General features: G+C 45.9%; 2 pseudogenes; both read left to right on the forward strand.

Annotated features, from left to right (window-relative positions):
* Positions 1–2,134: 2,134 nt before the first annotated feature.
* On the forward strand, positions 2,135–3,193 carry LOC147957342 (uncharacterized; annotated as a pseudogene).
* A 15,432-nt stretch (positions 3,194–18,625) lies between these two features.
* LOC147957343 (uncharacterized) lies at positions 18,626–20,128 on the forward strand (annotated as a pseudogene).

Raw genomic sequence — 20,128 nt, forward strand, 5'->3', positions numbered from 1 at the left:
GCTAATCTAGCAATGAGAGATGAAAGGACAAAGTTGCTAACCTTTGTGATCATTTAAATGGACAGGGGCCTTCAAATCTTGACAAATTTTGGGCAAAATGTGTGATGAGCTTGAGAGGAAGAGGGAAAAGAACAGAGAGGAGAGGGGAAAGGGGAAGAACAGAGCGAGCTCGGGTGGACGAAGGGTCTATGTAGGACGACCTTTAGTACCGGTTCGTGATACGCCCCGGTACTAAAGGTGCTGGAGGGGCCCCGGACTGACAACATCCTGCCACCACTCACTTTAGTACCGGTTCGTGGCACGAACCGGTGCTAAAGGTTCGCCGCGAACCGGTACTAATGAGAGCGGCCGGCTAGCCGTTGGAACCGGCACTAATGCACACATTAGTGCCGGCTCAAATTCAAACCAACACTAATGTGCTTCACATTTGACCCTTTTTCTACTAGTGGTCGCATCTAAACAGATCGATGAACATCTCCATCGGGTATGGCTGTGGCGACCAAAGTCTTCAGATTTGGTGACTTCTGTCGGCGGCTCATACTGGCAAAGTTGCGGGATACAACCGAAAAGCTTCGTTGTGAGTTTTGGTGGCTCTCGCTCTGTCCACTTTTTCCTTCAATGGTGAGCTGCAATCTATGGATGATGACTTGATTCAGAAGTATGGTTGTGTAGTGGCGACAGTGGGATTTCTAGCCCATCGAATGCAGCTGCTGGGATCGCGAAAAAGTGGTGGCACACCACATGATTTACTTCGATGCAGTGGTGCTTCTTGAGTACTCGGTCTTGAGTTCCGGGGTGAGAACCTCGGTCTGACCCATGTAGGTTATACCTGGTAATGATGATTGTTTTACGTTGTTACCTTGTTGAACACATGGTAGGATATGCTCAGATCCTCGGGGTGAAAACCTATAACCTGGTAGGTGCCTGGATCAGGTGACGATGACGCTTGATCGTCTTTCCCTTCCGGAAGGCGTTGCTGTTGAAGAACCATGTAGTACTTGTGTTGTGAAGATACGACTGGTGCGGATATGGTTGTTGTTGTAGTTTGTTGATTATGATTTTGATTGCTTCTGGGCCTTACTTCCTCGCCAGGGCATAGCTTTGGTCTTGTATGACTTTTTGCTATTTGCAAGAGATCGTGTGTGTGCGTTTTTGTCGGGTGTGTACTCACTGTGTTTTTATCCGTTTAATGATTCATTTTGAATCAATAAAACCCACCCTAAAGGAGAAAGAAAAAAAACAGCATACTCCCACAATCCATCCCCTGGCATTAGAGTAACCAGGAAAAAATAGGTACCACAAGATCCAGAAGACCTTCCTTTTCTTCTCACCCCTCGCAAACCTCTTCGCCCAGGCAATCTCCAACTAGATGCCCACCTTTCACTATCATGTTGACTCAAACAAAAATGTTTTGTTACTCCTCGATCAACCCACTTTTGAAAGCTCGATCAATTTCGATCCGGAAGATGTGAACAACCAACGTCGTCGGCCCTAAATCCTACGGCTCACGTACCTATGTCGTGCCACTGCCCAGGTCCACATCGTGTTTTGCGCTGACATATACCACCTCCGTCCTGGTTTATTAGTCCCCATTGCATTTTATGCCAAATTTTGATTATAAAGTTAACTAACAAAATATTTATGCATGTCATAAAAAATTATATCATTAAAAACTATGTTAAAATAGGAATCCAACGATTAATTTTTGTTGACGTTCATTAACATTTTGTTAGTTAAATATTTAGTCAAAATTTAACACAAATTAGAAAGGGGACCAATAAATAAGGACGGAGGTAGTAGGTACTTGTGCACCGCCGTGTACCTAGTCTCTCTTGTACAGTGGGCGCCGGGCGGCGGGCCGCGCGCATGCACCAGGCACCGATCGACGAAGAGAACGTTGCGTGGATGCCATGGCCCATGGGAGACGTGACGACTCTCTAACTGCTCGTCTTCAGTGCTGCGCATGCGTGCTTCGGGTGTCGCGCCATTGATTACCTGAGTCTGAGTTGAACCCCAACAGTCCACGCAAGATCGACATAGCACTGGCCACCTCTCCCACCCCGGCCGCTCCGTCCCTGCCCACCAGTTCAACTTCAAACTCTTCCTCTTCGCCTCCTCGCCTCACCGATCGGCCATGCCGCAGCTGCCGGACGAGCTCGTGGAGGAGATCTTCCTCCTCCTCCCGCCGGACGAGCCCGCGGCGCTCGTGCGGGCCTCCCTCGCCAGCAAGCCCTGGCTCGCCCTGCTCACCGGCCACGCCTTCCGCGGCCGCTACCGCGAGTTCCACGGCGCTCCCCCGATGCTGGGCTTCCTCTACTCGCGGCTCAACGGCTCCGGTCACGAGGGAGACCCCGCCCCACGCCTCGTCTCCACCTCCAAGTTCGGCGCGCGCATTCCGGACTTCACCAAGCCCACGCACCAACGTTTTGATGCATGGGACTGCCGCCATGGCCGTGTTCTTCTTGGGAACAATGACTATTGTCCCCCGGTGCTCCTCGTTGGGGACCCCATGACGGGCTGCACTCGGGAGCTGGCCCGATAGCTTCCAGCTCGCGGCGCTCTGCGCCGTGAGCGGCCGCGACCACCGCGCGTGTCACGCGCGCGGGCCCCTTCAGAGTGGTCTGCGTCGGCCTGGAATACAGTGAAGATGAAGACGATGAGTGCGTTGCGGTCGCGTCTGCGGAGTGCGGACACATGTGACTGGAGCAAGCCGCGCCCTGATGTGTTTTGTTCTCAGTGGAAGGAGTGCCCTGTTCTTGATATTGCAGAAGCTGGTGCATTCATGAGGCCAATGCCCTCTGTCCTCGTCAACGACGGACTTCACTTCTTACTTGGGTACAATGACGATGATGATCTCGTAGGAATTCTCAAGTACAGTCTGAGCTCTGATTCTTTATCATTGATGGATCCACCGCTTGCCGAGTCTGTTGTTGTTCGTTCGCCTATCCTCATGGCGATGAAGGATGGCAGTTTGGGGTTTGCACATGTGCACAGGTTAACCCTCTACGTGTGGTCGAGACAGGTAAATTCCAATGAAGTTGCGTCATGGACTCACCCCATAGTCGTGGATGTCAAGAATCTTCTCCCTATTAAAAATCCTAAGAGAAGACCTAGACTGATTGGATCTGTGGAGGGTGGTGATATCATTTTCGTGAACATATATATATGCCTTTTTCTTTTATATGATTCTTGAACAACTCTTAGCTAGGTAACAATATATCAGTTAGTGGAATCATCAAAATATTGAATGCTTAATCAGATTGGAAATTGTGTTTCAAATTTGCTCCAACAAGTCTCAAGTGCAATGTAATACGTAATTGAAGGTTACAATTAATTATGTGCTTACTTAATTGGCAATTGATATAGTATAATGTCATCTCCTCTATGGAATCACATTGATGAAACTATGTTTGTAGAAAGGGTGATCCCTGGTGATGCGGCACATTAAGATCAGACTGCTCAGTATGCGGAAATGCCGAATGCTACTCATCAACAAGAAACACAACAACTTGGAGGCATATCATGTGATGAATTATTTCCCTACTTAGTAGCCCTTTTGGTGTAGTGGTGCCTGCATGTTTTCTGATATTAGTGTTGGCTTTTGTCTAGTAGTTTGGTAGTTTCCCTGAGTCATTGTGTGCGCAAGGGGGGCGAATGGATTATCTTGGACTAAACATTTAATTTCTTGCATCCATGTGTGAACCGCTGTTAAATTTCTGCATCTGCAAAAGGTGGCTTAATTCTACAATTTGCTGTCCCAACTTTGAGCTAGTCTTTAAATTCATCTCCCAAGAGGGGCATTTTTGGCATAGTTTTAAATAGCCGGCTATAGCCCTGCTATAGCCTTTTCAGCAGGGTGCCGCAAAATGGTTCATATACAAAATTGTCTGCTATAGCCTGCTATAGCTGATTTGGAGGTCCGCGGCTATTTAGTATAGCCCGCTATTTAAAACACTGATTTTTGGTGAGCAGATGTTGATGGCATGTCCAAAGCTAGTGGCTCGCTGATATTTCTGAATTGGTCTAGATAAAAAAAAATCGTGCTACACCTATGTTGAGTGTCAATGTAATGTTACTGCGGCTTTTTTTACCAAGCGATGCTACTGAAGAGTATAAGATTTAAACTGGAACTTTGAGCTATAAGTTTAGAGATCTAACAGACTAACATGATACGATATGAGCTTTGTGACTGCATGAGGATCTTATAGAGCTCTCACTTGGTTCCAAAAAAAATATTGCATAGAGCTCTCACTTAATCCAGTAGCTCCATGAAACTGTTAGGTATTTGTTCTTCATTGTTTGAAACTTTTTGGTCTGTGAGTGGGCATAACAGTACACAGAGTTGTGCGTGTAGTGAGATGAGGATGATCAGAATTGAGAGGGCAAGACTATAGTGTCATCACTATTGTTTTGGTTTATCATAATTTCAAAATAGACTCCATTGATTTTCCTTACTTCTTACATAAAAACTTTCACTCAAAAATCATGAACACACATTTCTCTATGCTTTCTCTAAGTTCATCCTTCATGAGCACAATGAATTTGTCGTCCCAAACGGGCTTATTTTCTGCATGTCATGTAAATATCTTGGATTTAGATGACCTGCCCGTCTCTTTTCATATTTTCTTCATATGTGGTCTTCTTTACAGTAGGGTATATATCTGGATCTTATTGGTTTACATTGCTGGAGACTGGAGTATTTGTTTGGTATGCTGCCAGATTATGAGGAATGTAGGATGCCTCTCTAGCCAACTGGGGAAAGATGGTCACTAGGAGTAGGACGCAACATGAGTATTGTGATTAACCATGTCTTGACTGGAGGCATTTTTGTTTTTTCATGTTGTTCTTGGATTTCAAAAAATAAAAATTGTTTCTGAATTGAATAAGAAATGGCGATTTGAAAAATTGTTTGTGATGTTGACAATAATGATTGTGAAGTTGAAATTGTTCACTATTTCCAAACTGTTTGTGAAACTGAAAGATCATTCAGAATGTAAAAAATGTTCAGGAATTTTAGAAAATGTTTCTCTAAACTTGGAAAAGATTCATGAATTCAAACAATATTTTCCAAATTTAAAAATATGCGGTAAATTGAAAACTAAAAGGAGAATAAAAATATATGAGAAAATAGAGAAAGAAAACCCGAAAAAGAACATAAAAATATACTAATATGAAAAGGTGTAGAACCTTCCTAAAGCCAAAAAGGTCGCCTTGCTAATTGGGCCAATCCAAACGTACGTACCGCCAGGGATCTTTCTCGCCAGCTGCGGGAGGTACTATAGCGCCACTTGCTCGAGTTTTTCCCTTGCTTTTCTCTGTGCTTTTCTATATGGTTTTCTATTTTTCTTCGTCTTTTCAACGATTTTTTTCCATTTTTCTAAATACACATTGTAACTTTTTGGTATATATGTGGAACATTTTTCAGATACAAGATGTACGGCATTTTCAAATACTTGTTTTTTCTTAATACATGTTAAAATAATTTAAAACACATGGTCGACATGTTTTTTACTGGCATGACACATTGTATTTGACTACATGGACATTTTTTTACATTGTAATTATATTTTGCATAAAATTTCAGGAACATTTTTTGGAATGGTTTTTGGAAGGTTATATGGACCTTAGAACTTACATGTTTTTTCTGTTTCTCTGTGTATTTTATCGGTTTTCATTGATTTTTTTCCTTTTTGTTTTTTATTTGCAAATACCACCTCCCGTCTACCTCCCCACCCCTCCAGATCCGGATCTCCTCCGTCTCCCCTCCCCTCCCGCCGCCGTCGGTGGGGCATCCCTCCATCGCGGCTTGGATGCGTGGCTGTGACGGTGGATCTTGTGCGGGCGCCTCGGGACGACGTGTCTGTGGCCATGGTGCTGGTCACGCAGCGATGTGACCTCATCTACCTTTGGCTGTCTTCATCGTCGGTCCAAAGGGGTCTGCTCGGTGGGTGTTGCCTCGCGGTGGCTTCCCGGCGGCGGATCAACTGGGGGAAGAGGTGGTGGCCTAGCTGCTGAAGTGGATGAGGATGCCACCATCGTCGGCAGGGCCCGTGTGTGTCGTTTTCCTCGCTAGAGGCGATGGTGGGGCATCCCTCGCTCCATTGTTTCCGGAGGAATCCTCAGATATGAAGGAGGCTACCATTGACGGCAACGCCCGTGGGCGTCGTACCCTCGTTGGAGGCGTTGAGGGGCCTCCTAGATCGGATGATGGCGACATCTTCATCGTCACCCCCATGGGGGCATCATCTTTGGAGACATTCATCGGCTGGACGGTCATGTGCACGGGTTAGTGGTTGGGCGTCAGTAGGTGGTGGAGCGGTGCTTCATCCTATACACATCGATGGCGGTGGATCTCGACGGCGTGGCGCTGTGGAGACTTGGCGCCTGATGGGTGGCGGTGGACTCGCGTAGGAGGACGAAGCTGTCTGGCGTCGTAGTGGCGTCGATGGCATAGAGGCCTGGCAAGGTCGATGCGTCAGTATCTGATCTGAGGATGGATCGATGGATGAAGGAGGTAACGACCCTTGCAGCGCGCGCATGTGGTGCGCACTAATAGTGCGCCGGACCGGTTTGTATCCCGTTCCAGGTATTGTGGTTTGGATGGGGTATCCGACATTAGATGTTAGGTGTTGGTGCGTTGTCTGTTTGGTATCAGGTTCGGATATTCGGCACCCCTTCATCACGGGATAGGAGTAGCGATAGGTGTTGCCAAGATAGTGGTTTCAGGCTTACTGATGTATTACCTTGTAAGGCCTTTGTGAATAATTAATAAAATGACTGCATACGCATCGTCCAGATGCAGATGCCAGCGGTACATCCTCCTTAAAAAAAATCTCTACTTTTATTATCCACGTTGTATATTTTTCCTATAAACACATAACTTTTTTGGTACAAGATTAATATCTTGCAAATACATGATCAACTTTTTTCAAATACATGTTTGAACATTTTTAAACACACGACGAACAATTCTTATTGTATGAAACAAATTTTATGTTAAACGGACATTTGTTTACACTATATTAATATTACTCTAAAAAAATCACGAACATCATTTTTTTAAATATGAGTACATGCTTTTTAAAATGCCACATACACTTTTTGAATGGTTGGAAACATTTTTCTAAACTCACGTAAACATTCGTTTATATTGTTTTAACATGAGTTGCCCTACGTAATTGTGATCCATCTGATCTAATCTTTACTGGTGTGTTTGTTGTGGTGTGATGAATTGATTTATGGTCAAGATCTATACATGATTATTTTCGGAATTCTTATTTGGTGCATAATTTATAGACATATATGCTCTCTCGTCTATTAGTCTTGCACTGACCATGTCTGAAAGAATGATCTCAAAAGGGGGCTTGTGTATGTTATTTGTGTTCAATCTTGCAAGTAATCTACCACAGTGAAAGAAAGTGGAAAATGATTCTATTGTGTTGTTGCCACTAAGGACGAAAAGATAGTTAGTAGTTGTCCTTTGAACGCAGGGTGGAGACAAAATATTATCTACATCTCGTCATCATACTTATTGCAATACTCTGTTTTACTTAATACTTTGATTTGCATGCTAGATAGCGTCTTGGGTTGGAGCATTAGCTATAGATGCACATGGATATTTGGACGCGATGTCTATATGAAATCATGCCATGTATAATCATACTCGTAAAAACTACAATTTTTAATTGATTTGTAATTTTATTCACCATGCCATGTTATCTTTTATTGGATAGCGGCCACTAGTGAAACTGTGGGTCCCAGTCCATTCTTCTTCATTTCTTTCAACCTTGATCAAGCAATTTTTTACAATTCCTTGCTTTAATTTCTTTTGCTGCAAGCACTACTTCAACATACAAGTTGCTTTAATCCTCGTAACTAGCAACCTAGCAAGATTGACAATGTTACTAGTTTTGTTGGGGCCCTCAAATACTAGAGGTGTGCCCTTTTGAACCTTGCCACCGGTACTCTATTTTTCATTTTTTTACTGTTAGTGTTTTGTATTTAGGGTTATTGTACAATTATTTATACATTAAGGGTAAATCATCAGAAGTTCTGTGTAAAAATTTGACACTTTGTATGGTTACTTTGAAATTTTTAGGGCATTAAAGAATTTGTAGGTATTCAAAGGAGTTAATGGTATTTGATTTTTTAGGCAAACAAACTCAGAATAATGCAAACTCTGACATGGATGATGTTTATGGTGTATGTTGAATGTAGAAAAAGATTTAAGGTCAAATGACTAAAAAACTGAGTTTGCTTTCAAACATTACAGTTTCCCTTCGAAACTCTGACTCTTTCTTAGAGATGCTTTGGTTGCTAAGTGAAGCATATCACAACTTTTTTGTAACCCTCACAAATTTTTAGCACACCTTTTAGGGGCCATACCATAACAGCATGTCAAGTTTCCTACGTATTAGAACTCATTTACACTTGTTAAAAAATCAAAAACAAATTACATCCATCAGATACCTAGAAATTCATTTAATGCACTAAAAAATAGAAAATTATAGCTAAAGAGTGCCAAAATTTTGCATGCAATTTCATATAGTGGACCATAACTCTACCAAAAGAAATACTAAGAAAACACAGTAAACCTAAAATGTTGACCAGTGGCACGCCCCACTGCTATTTTTTTACTTTTTTTTGAGGATCACACGGTCATTTTATTGCTCTATAACAGGAAGTACAATAGAGGGATCCCATGGCTGGAGTAGCCATAGGAATCGACCATGTTCGAGTGATAAAGAACTTTTTACAAGATTGTGAGCTTCTATATTTGTTGCTCTACCCTCGTGCACAAAACTAACATTAAGAAAATGTCTCGATCGCACCTTAATCTCCGTAAGAACCGAGCTATACTCGCATCTACTACATTCATTGATGTTCTTGATAACTGTGGAAGCATCACATGCGATAATAACTTTCTGAATGTTTAAATCCTCCGCCAAAGTCAGCGCTTCACAGCATGCTATTGCTTCAAGAGTTGCTGGGTCGGTGCAATTGTTCAATACCCTCGTTGAAGACCCCAGGTACTTCCCTGTATCATTCCTGCAGATGACGGCAGCTGCTCCCTTTGATCCTATCTTGTTTGTACCACCATCAACATAAATTTTGGCCCAGCCCTCCGGCGGTGGCCTCCATCTCGGCGCTGCTGCTTGTGGATTTGGAGCAGCTTTATCCAGTTTTGTGTTCACCATTTGAAGATCGGCAATGAGACTCGTAACAAAACCATGAATAGTCACCGGGCTTTGGTAGATAGATTCATGAATTGCCTTTCGGCGTGCACCCCAGATCGCCCAAAGTGTCAATAAAATTTTGATGAACTCTTCATGTGTTGTAGTCTCCATAATGTGGGACAGCCACTCCTTCGCATCCGAGCAAGAATTCATGCACATGTGCTCTATGAGGGATTCAACAAGTAATGCCCAAACACAACATGACATGGTACAATCTATTAATGAATGTCTCCAAGAGTCATTCTCTGCTTGACAAATAACACATCGAGGGTTAGTGGCCATTTTCCGATGATGCATCTCTGAGCCCGAAGGGAAAGAGTGTTGTGTGAGCCGCCAAACAAAGACTCGCACTTTAGATGGCACCTGGATCTTCCATAGTTGTGACCATGCCTTCTCCGCCCTGTTCGAACTAGTGCTTGGTCTGCCTTCAAGCCAATCTTTCCTAACTTTTTTCGTTGTTACCATCGTTCTGTACGCTGAACGGACAGTGAAGTTACCAGACTTTTCGTGATGCCATGCCCAGAAATCAGTTTGCGATGACGTGCTGATCGGAATGGCGCAAATAGCTTGTAAGTCCATGGGCAAGAAAACTCTCTCTAACTCTGCCATGTTCCACTGGCAAGAAGTCGAGTCAATTAGTTCGGCCACAAGTTCTGGTGTGTCTGATACTAGGGCTGCCACTGGTCGGAGCCTTTCGGTCCTCGGTATCCAATTATCTCCCCATATTTTCGTTGCTGCACCATTGCCTATTCTCCTGATCAAACCAAAGCTTTAGCATGTCTCGTCCTTCAACTATGGCTCTCCACACTTGAGATGGAGAAGAGCCTAACGATGCTTCCATGATATCTGACAAAGGGAAATATACTGCTTTAATTATACGCGCACTCAGGGTCTCCGGAAACTGGAGAATGAGCCATGCTTGGCGCGCTAGGAGGGCCAAGCTGAATAATTCAAAATCCTTGAAGCCCAATCCGCCCATATATTTTGGCATCGTCATAGTGTCCCATGAGACCCAGTGTGGTTTCCGCTTGCCATTCTTGCTTCCCCACCAAAAGCTTCTTATCATCGAATTTAACTTCTCACATAGACCTCTAGGCAGTTTAAAACAAGCCATCGAATTTAACTGCTATTTTTACTGGCCAACACTCGGCCTAAATGCATGCAGCCCACGCTTGGCCCAAATGTTTACCCATCTGCAGCCGTCTCTCACTTTGTTCTCAAGCTATTCAAGGCTTTATTACTACTCCCTCTGTTCCTAAATATTTGTCTTTCTAGACATTTCAAATGACTACTACATACGGATGTATGTAGACATATTTTAGAGTGTAGATTCACTCATTTTGCTTCGTATGTAGTCACTCGTTGAAATGCCTAGAAAGACAAGTATTTAAGAATGGAGGGAGTAGATACCTTGCTGAATTGAGTTCACTGGCAGAACCTCAAGATCGGAGTCAGAGAGCCCCTACCACAACCACTACAACCATCCAGCGCCCCAAAGCACCACCGCCGGGTCACGTAAAGATTCACGTTGATACCGCATGCAGAAAGGGACTTGGAGGATCAGTAGCTGCAGTTTGCCGGGATGATACAGGAGCATATATGGGGAGCTCGGCCCTTGTGATCGCAGGAGTCGATGATCCTGAAATATTGGAAACAATTGCATGTCGGGAAGGACTGGCCCTGGCCCAGGATCTTAACATCAACAACTTAGTGATTGCATCAGATTCAAAGGGTGTGGTTAAGGCAATCAATAGCAAAAGCCAGGGGAGCAGCGGGGCTATTATTTCTGAGATTCATAGTAGAGTTCTTACTTTAAATTATGTTTTTACTTTTGAAGGTCGTGCCGTTAATGTAGAGGCACATAGACTAGCCAAGCATGCTTTTCCTTTAGGTCCGGGGCGACACATTTGGTTGGGTCAACCCCACGACCAGAGATGTATTCCACTTGTTGTGGCATTTGATGAATAAAGCTTGGTATTCCCTCAAAAAAAAACTTTGTTCTCCAGCCGCCGCGACCATCTCCCTCCTTCCCGATCCTCCACCTCCCCGGCGGCGCCGTCTCTCTTCCCCGCGCCAACACAAGACAGACGCCGGCCACATCTCCACCCCGTTCTTCCCCGCGAGCCAGTTCAAACCATTCCCCTCCCGAAACCCTCCCTCGCCTCCACCGACCGACCGACCATGCCGCCGCTGCCTGACGAGCTCGTGGAGGAGATCTTCCTCCGCCTACCGCCGGACGAGCCCGCAGCGCTTGTGCGGGCTTCCCTCGCCAGCAAGCCCTGGCTCGCCCTGCTCACCGGCCCCGCCTTCCGGCCTAAACCCTAAACCCCCAATGCTGGGCTTCCTCTACTCCCGGCCCGACGCCTTCGGACACGAGGAAGACCCCACCCCACGCTTCGTCTCCACCTCTAAGTTCGGCGCGCGCATTCCGGACTTCGGCAGTACGGACCCGAACTTTGATTTGGTTGCGTGGGACTGCCGCCATGGCCGGGTTCTCCTCGGGGATGCGTATTTGTCTCCTAGGTCGCTCGTGGTTTGGGACCCCATGACGGGCTGCACTCGGCAGCTGGTGGGGCTCGAATATTTCGATGAGATCGTGGTGCTCTGCGCGGTGAGCGGCTGCGACCACCGCTCGTGTCACACCGGTCCCTTCAAGATGGTCGGCGTCGTCATGAACAATAGTGAAAATGGTGAGTGTGTTGCACGCGTCTGCGTGTCGTCGCCGGACATTGGTGACTGAAGCAAGCTGGATACTGAGGACTGGAAGCCGCCGTGCCCTGGTCTTGATCTTCAAGCGGATGCATTCATCTGTTCGACGCCCGCTGCCCTCGTCAATGATGCACTCCACTTCATGCTAGAGTACCAAGATGATAATGATCGTGTGGGAATTCTCAAGTACAGCTTGACCTCTGATTCTTTATCATTGATTGATGTGCCGTTTGCCGCTCGTGCCGATATCTTAATGGCGATGAAGGATGGTAGTTTGGGGCTTGCACATGTGGACAACAGGTTAATCCTCTGCTTGTCGTCCAGACAAGTAGATTCCAACGGAGTTGTGTCATGGACTCATGGTAGAGTCGTGGATCTCAAGAACCTTATCCCTATTAAAAATCCCAAGAGAAGACCTAGTCTGATTGGATCCGTGGAGGGCGGTGATATCATTTTCGTGAACACGGATCTTGGCGTCTACAAGATTGATCTCAAGACACTAGAGTGGAAGGAGTGAATGAAGGGAGAAGACGTCTATTCTTTGATTCCGTACATGAGCTTCTACAATCGGCCAGGTATCTATATGTCTTTCTTCTTTTATGATTCATGAACAACTCTTAGCTAGGTAACTATTTATCAGTTAGTGGAGTCATCAAAACGTTGATGCCTAATCAGATTGAAATTTGTGTTTGAAATTTGCTCCAACAAATTTCAATTCCAATGTAATAATTGAAGGTTACTATTTTTTATGCTTTCTTAATTGGCAATTTATATGATATAGTATCATGTCATATCCTCTGTCGAATCACATGGATAAAACTGTGTTTGTAGAAAGGATGATCCCTGGTGATGCGTCACGTTGAGAATGTGCGGTTGAGTATGCAGGATGCTACTACTCATCAACAAGAAACATGACAACTTGGAGGCATTACTTAGTAGACTTTTGGTGCAGTGGTGCCTGCGTGTTTTCTCATATTAGTGTTGGCTTTTGTCTGTTAGTTTGACAGTTTCTCGATGTCTTTGTGGTGCGTAAGTGGGTGAATGGATTATCTTGTAGCGAACCTTTAATTTCTTGCATGCATGTGAACCGTTATTAAATTTATGCATCTGCAAAGAGTGGCTTAGTTCTACAATTTGCTATCCCAACATTTGATCTAGTCTCTAAATTCATCTCCCAAAAGGTGCATCTTTGGTGAGCAGATGCTGATGGCATGTCCAGAACTAGTGGCTCCCTGATATTTCTATCGATATAGATAATTTTGTTTGCACTACACCTACATTTCAAGTGCCAATGTGATGTTGCTGCAGTTCTGTTAGCAAGGGATGCTACTGAAGAGTATAGATTTAAACTGGTGTCTTGAGCTGTAAGTTTATAGAGATCTAAAAGAGTAACATGATATGAGCTGTGTGACTGCATGGGGATCTAACAGAGCTCTCGCTTTTTAAAAAAAAACCCGCATAGAGCTCTCACTTAATCAAGTAGCTCCATGGAACTGTTAGGCATTTGGTCATTATTGGTTGCAATTTTTTGGTCTGTGAGTGGACATAACAGTACACTGCGCTGTCCATGTAGTGAGACGAAGATGTTTGGTCAGAGAACAAGGCTATAGTGATCAATGCAACTGTCTTGGTAGTATAATTTCGAGACTGACTCCACTGATTTTTCTTCTTACATAAGATTTGCTATTACTCGAAATCATGAGCACACATTTCTTTGTGCTTTCTCTAAGTCTATCCTTCATGGGCACAACGAATTGCATTTTAAGTTGGCTGATTTTCTGCATGTCATGTGAATACCTTGGATTTACAATTTGACATGACCCGCCATCTCTCTTCTTTCAGATGTGGTTTCTTTACAGTAGGATATATATTTTGATCTTTTTTGCATCCGATATTTTGATCTTATGGTGCACAATGCTGCAGAATTCTCTAGTCAACAGGAAAGATGGTCACTAGGTGGCAACATGGGGCTTGCGATTAACCGTATCACTAGCTGGTAGGTGTTTTTGGTTGTGCTTAGTTTTCCATGCTGTTCTTGGCTGTTGTCAGTTTTCCGTGCTGTTCTTAGCTGCTATTTTCTGTCGTCAAGTAGATGTTGATGGCTTCTGCATGCGAATGGACTGAACTAGTACTACACGTCAAGTGTAATGTCAGCATATTTTTTGTCGTCAAGTAGATGTTGATGTTTTAGCAAAGCAATGTTAGTACAACACACAACTTGTCAACTGAACCCCTAAATCGAAGGAAGGAACTTGGGATCACAATTCACAAGTAGCAGAAACAAATATAGTACGTATTCCACAAGAGCCGCTGCATTTGGGTCCGTAATCACAAGAATGAAACCATATGTTTGAGTGCTTCAGCTTTCGTGGTTATGACTGAAACTATCATTGGTCTCTCCTGCTTATGCTGCAAACCAGGTAGACGAACCGGGAAGAAATCAGTACTGCAGGCACTTATGTTGATCAACACTATGCAGTACGTGTCTGAAACATGGACAACGCGGCAACCCTAGGAGATTTCGTTTCTTGGCTTCATGTTGAGTTGGTTGCATGTTGCACTGTTTGTATTGCTGCACACCTGTCCTGTAAAATTCTAGAAAAGTTAGGTTCAGTTTCATTTGTGGTCTAAATATGTAGGGCATGAGTTGGTAGTATGTAGAAGAAGCATTTTCTGTTTTTACTTTGGTTGGTACAATAACATCATCCGTAAGAACACCTCAATTTCACAGTACTTGACATGGCTGATGCGCAATGGTGGGGACCGGGTGGAGCTGAAGTCAGACCTTTCTTCTCTTGTACTGTTATGCCATTAACAGCCTTAGTAGAAGCGAGTCTACATGCGCGCAGCGCGGGCATGGCCTGGGCTGTCATGTCTCAGGTGACTTAGAAATCTGACTGGGGTTTATCCTCCTTTTTTAAAAGAGAAATGTGATTCTGAAATCTGAATTGACCATGCACAGCTCAAGTACTAATTTGGTGTCGAGCGGTTAATCTTGGCAACCGGTTAAACTAAACAAGTTGGTTTTAACGTCGGAGGTTATGGCACTGCTTATATTCCGGGAAGTGTAGCTTTCTTCATCGGCACTTGAAGAGTGAGGATCATCTAGCAAGATTGTTGGGAGAGATACACAGTTCAGAAGTATGCAGAAAGGATAGTCCCCGGCAATGCGGCACACTGAGATGTTGAATATGCAGGATGCTAATCATCAACAGGAGACATGACAACTTAGAGGCATATCATGATGAATTATGTCACTATTTAGTAGCCCTTTTGGTGCAGTGGTGCCTGCATGATTTCTCATGTTAGTGTTGGCTTTTGTCTGTTAGTTTGACAGTTTGAATAAATGCATCCATTCATCTAGCCATCCATCTAAAGATCTAAACCTAAAAGTAAACACAGAGGAGAGGGAGGTGCTCACGGTTGAGGTGGGGCCAAGCAGGAGAGGGCGCGCAGTCGCCGGCCGGCGCGCACGAGGAGGGCCTGGACAAGGAAGGGCGGCCGCACGGGGAGGACCTGGACAGGGGAGGGCGGCCGCGTGGGGAGGGCCGTCACGCGGTGATGAGCGCTGGAGTAGTTAGAGTGAGAGTGAGAGTATGGAGAGTGAAGAGGGAGAGTGATGGGCACAGTGGGATAGGGTCGCTTAGCATTAGCGCAGGTGACAGCCTGGCTCTACTGCTAACGGCAGTACCTGCAGCGAGGGCCGCAGTGCCCGCACTACTACTAAGTGAGCCCATCAACTGGCCCCATATACCAGTAGTGGTAGCGAGGGCCACAGTGCCCCGCGCTACAGATACTGCATTTAGCAGTAGCGTGGGTAAGGGGCCAGCGTTGCTAATACGGCTCGACCCCGAGGTAACGTGGGGCCCACGTACCAGCAGCGTTGGGCGCTTCAGCCCGTGTCACTACTAATATGTACCTGTAGCGTGGGGTATTGCCCATCGCTATATTTAACAGCAACACATTGAGCCGGCCTTTACCCATCGCTACTGATAAGAATCTACCTATAAGGTATTCCCTAGTAGTGCATCAATCCCTTGCACATTCCAGTTTTCGAAGTGATTGGCAAGGATGCCGGGAATGATTTGAGAACATAAAGTACGTCACTCCCAGGAAGCAGAGGGAGCGTGTGCTAAGCATCCATTCCCCTGATTTTTCTTAATGATAGATCTCTTCCTCTCTCTAACATTACTTTGGGCATTAAAAATAGTTGGAGAATGTAGATATTTGAGAGCAGGATCAAGTTTACCTTCTAGATCTGAAGAGCACCCAACCTCCTCATCGGAATCCTCTCTAGCCAGCAACCGAAACCAATTGCCAGTCGGAGAGGCCCCTACTCCCTGTTTTGGGAGCGAGGCAGGCTGAGCAGGCACAGGGAGCAGCGTGGAAACCGCGGAGATGTCCGCAACATATAGGAGATATGGGACTTATTCTTCCTTGTTGCCGATGCAGGCACCGCCATGGGCTCCTCAACAGGTTCCTCTATTGCAACCTCCTCCATCTCTGCATCTACATCTGATTCGATCACCATCGGGCTCCCTGCCGATCCCGGGGCAGGTAGCTCCATTACTGCGCCCACCACAAACTCCGATGGTCCCGGCGGCGCATGGCGACGCGAACGGAATGCCTTACACTTCATCGCTTGCTTGGGGTCGCCTGACGCGGCCTCCTTCATTGCCCAAAAAGCATCCTGAGAGACCCCACTGGCTCCCCCGTGGGCGTGAGGTAGAGATCCTCTGCCTCCGTGAGCTTCCTGTAGGTCGCTGCCGCCTTGATGTCCTTCCCCTCTGCAAACCAGGAGAGAATCTCCCTCATCCGGTCCATCTTCAGCTCATCTCCACTGGTGATCTCCAGCATCTTTGCCTCGAGATGTAGATTCCCAAACACAATGGATCGTCGGAAACTGTGGATGGCAACTCGAGTCGAGACCGGCTTTTCTACCATGCACGGGAGGTACCGTGCATGCATAGCTGAGCTGTTTATGCTTTTATGGGAACCATGCCACTTTGTCCACTATGATATTTCTTTTTACCTCCATGCTCTCATAATCATTTAGTGTTGTGTCAGAAATGTTACAGTTATTTCTCCAAAAAAAAGATGTTACAGTTACGTGCGTGATTATGGAACTTGCACAGTGCAAATATTCATCTATTCTCTCCTTCCACAAACACATGCTTTACACTATAAAAGTACTAATTAATTCAAATGTTTTATTATGTTTCAAAAAAGAACAATCACACTATTTCACTGTGGTTCATTTGTTCGAAATTGTATCATAATGTTTCGTTCCGTGTCAATACACTTAATAGGGAAAGTAGTGGCTGAGCCTCAACTTAATAGGCATTCGTTCTCATGAACTTTTATTAGGTTTTATCATGTTCTAAATTGCATCATTATGTTCATACAATTTTTCATCATGTTTCAAAATACGAATTTAGAACTTGTGAAAATATATTTAGAAGTGGTCTTGTTTCAAAGTCCTAATCGCAAGGAAATCAAATATTTAAATGAATAATAAATTGGAATTGTGATTCAAAAAAATAAAATATATTGAAGCTTGGAAATCATATGAAAATGTATGGATGGGTGAGGTACCAGGGGGGATATAGAACAAATGTTGCTAGTGGTCAATGTATGGCATAATTTAACCGAAAAAGGTATAGCTTAATTTGTGACTCATTAATGTGTGTGGACCAGCATGCATGGATCCATCTTGAAGAGAATGGACGGCTGAGCCATGCACGCGATCTCCCGTGCATGGTAGAATCTCTTTTCTCAACTCGAGTCAGAAACTGTCGATCAACATTAAAAGCCCTCCGACCATGGTGATCCCTCTCCTTGAATCTCACGTCGTGTCGCGTCTCCCCCACCGAGCCCTGCAATCTACCAACCAACGCAACGTGACAAGGGGAAAAAAATATGCACACCCTCACCGATCACCTCATCGTCACGAGAATCTCGGGCGTCCACGCAAATCCCACGGTCATCTAGCAAAACTGACCACCACGTTCGCGTCCGCCGGAGAAGCTTGCTTCGCCGGTAAGCCAACAGAGCAGGAGACCGGAGGTCGGAGAAGAGGTGCACCGCCCACCTATGATTGTGTGGGTCGCGCATCGTCATCCTCCTCCTATTTGTCATCCATGGATCCATATCCTACATTCTATGTGCAAATGCTTCTGTTTCCGTAAGTTAGTTGCTTAGACGTACAGTCGGCCATTTATTTTAGCAGGTGATCGATCGTGCCATACGAAAGAGCAAGACGACGTGATGCACGGTCCGATGGATCGCTCATGCGGCCGTGAAGGTGATCTGGCGGTGCATGCATGGTTCGGGACACTGCGGACGGAGTACGTAGTTGGTGCACCGCCGCGTACGTCCGTAGTTGCTCGTGTACGTACGTACGGTGGATGCCGGACTTGTATGTACACGGCCGTGCCCCTCGCCGGCCGGCCGCGCGCATGCAGCAGGCACTGACCAAGAGAACGTTGCGTGGATGCCATGGGAGACGTGACGACGCTCCAACTGCTACCAACTGTACAGCTGCTCGTCTTCAGTGCTGCGCATGCGTGCTTTGGGTGTCTCGCCATTAATTACCTGACGTGAACCCGAACAGTCGACGCAAGATGGGCATATATAGTGTACACTGGCCACCTCTCCCACCCTGCTCCGTCCCTGCCCACCAGTTCAACTTCAAACTTTTCCCCTCCCGAAACCCTCCCTTCGCCTCCTCACCGATCGGCCATGCCGGAGCTGCCGGACGAGCTCGTGGAGGAGGTTCTCCTCCGCCTCCCGCCGGACGAGCCGGCGGCGCTTGTGCGGGCCTCCCTCGCCAGCAAGCCCTGGCGCGGCGTCCTCACCGGCCCCGCCTTCCGCGGCCGCTACCGCGAGTTCCATGGCGCTCCCCCCATGCTGGGCTTCCTCTACGTCCGACCCATCGGCTTCGACCACGACGAGGACGACTCCGCCCCACTCTTCATCTCCACCACAAAATGTAATGTCCGCGTTCCACGCTTCACCGAGCCCGCACACCAATGTTTGGATGCATGGGACTGCCGTCATGGCCGGGTTCTTCTTCTTACGGAAAACCTCGATTGTCCTGATGTGCTCGTCGTTTGGGACCCCATGACAGGCTGCACTCGGGAACTTTACGGGTACTGGGCCGGAATTAATGCCCATAGCTTTGGGGTCGCGGTGCTCTGCGCCGTGAGCGGCTGCGACCACCGTGCGTGTCACGCGGCCCCTTTCAAGGTGGTCTACGTCAGCGTGGCCAACAGCGAAGAAGAGGATGAGTGGGTAGCGCTCGCGCGTACGTCGTCGCCGGACATGGGCGACTGGAGCAAGCCGTCTAAACTTCATTCTGGTGAGTGGAATAGGCCGTGCCTTGGTCTTCATCTTGCAGCCGGTGCATTCATCTGGCCAATGCCCGCTGTCCTTGTCAATGACGCACTTCACTTCCTGCTTGCCTACAGCAATATTGATGATGATCGTGTAGGAATCTTAAGTACAGCTTGAGCTCTGATTCGTTATCATTGATTGATCCGCCGCTTGCCGAGTCTGTCGTTTTTCGTGACCCTATCCTCATGGCGATGAAGGATGGCACTTTGGGGTTTGCACATGTGGACAGCAGGTTAACCCTCTGCGTGTGGTCCAGACACATAGGTTCTGACGGAGTTGCGTCATGGACACATCATAGTGTCGTGGATCTCAACAACCTTCTCCCTATTGAAGATCCTGAGGAAAGGCCTAGATTGATTGTATTTGTGGAGGGCGGTGATATCCTTTTTGTGAACATAGATCTTGGCGTCTACGAGATTCATCTCATGACACTAGAGTGGAAGGAGCATCTCACGACACTAGAGTGGAAGGAGCGATTGAAGGAAGAAAACCTCAATGCTTTGATTCCGTACATGAGTTTCTACAATCCGCTAGGTATATCTATATGCCCTATTCTTTTACGATTCGTGAATAGCTTAAGTTATAACATTGAATGCCTAATCAGATTGAAAATTATGCTTGAAATTTGCTCCAACAACAAATTTCTGAGTGCAATGTAGTTAAAGGTTACAATTAATTATGCTTACTCAGTTGGCAATTAATATAGTATCATGTCATCTCCTCATTGGAATCACACTGATAAAACTATGTTTGCAGAAAGGGTGATCCCTGGTGACGCGGCACACTGA

The sequence above is a fragment of the Triticum urartu genome, chromosome 7A (genome assembly GCF_056163025.1).
Source record: "Triticum urartu cultivar PI428250 chromosome 7A, HENAU_Tu73, whole genome shotgun sequence".
NCBI lineage: Eukaryota > Viridiplantae > Streptophyta > Magnoliopsida > Poales > Poaceae > Triticum > Triticum urartu.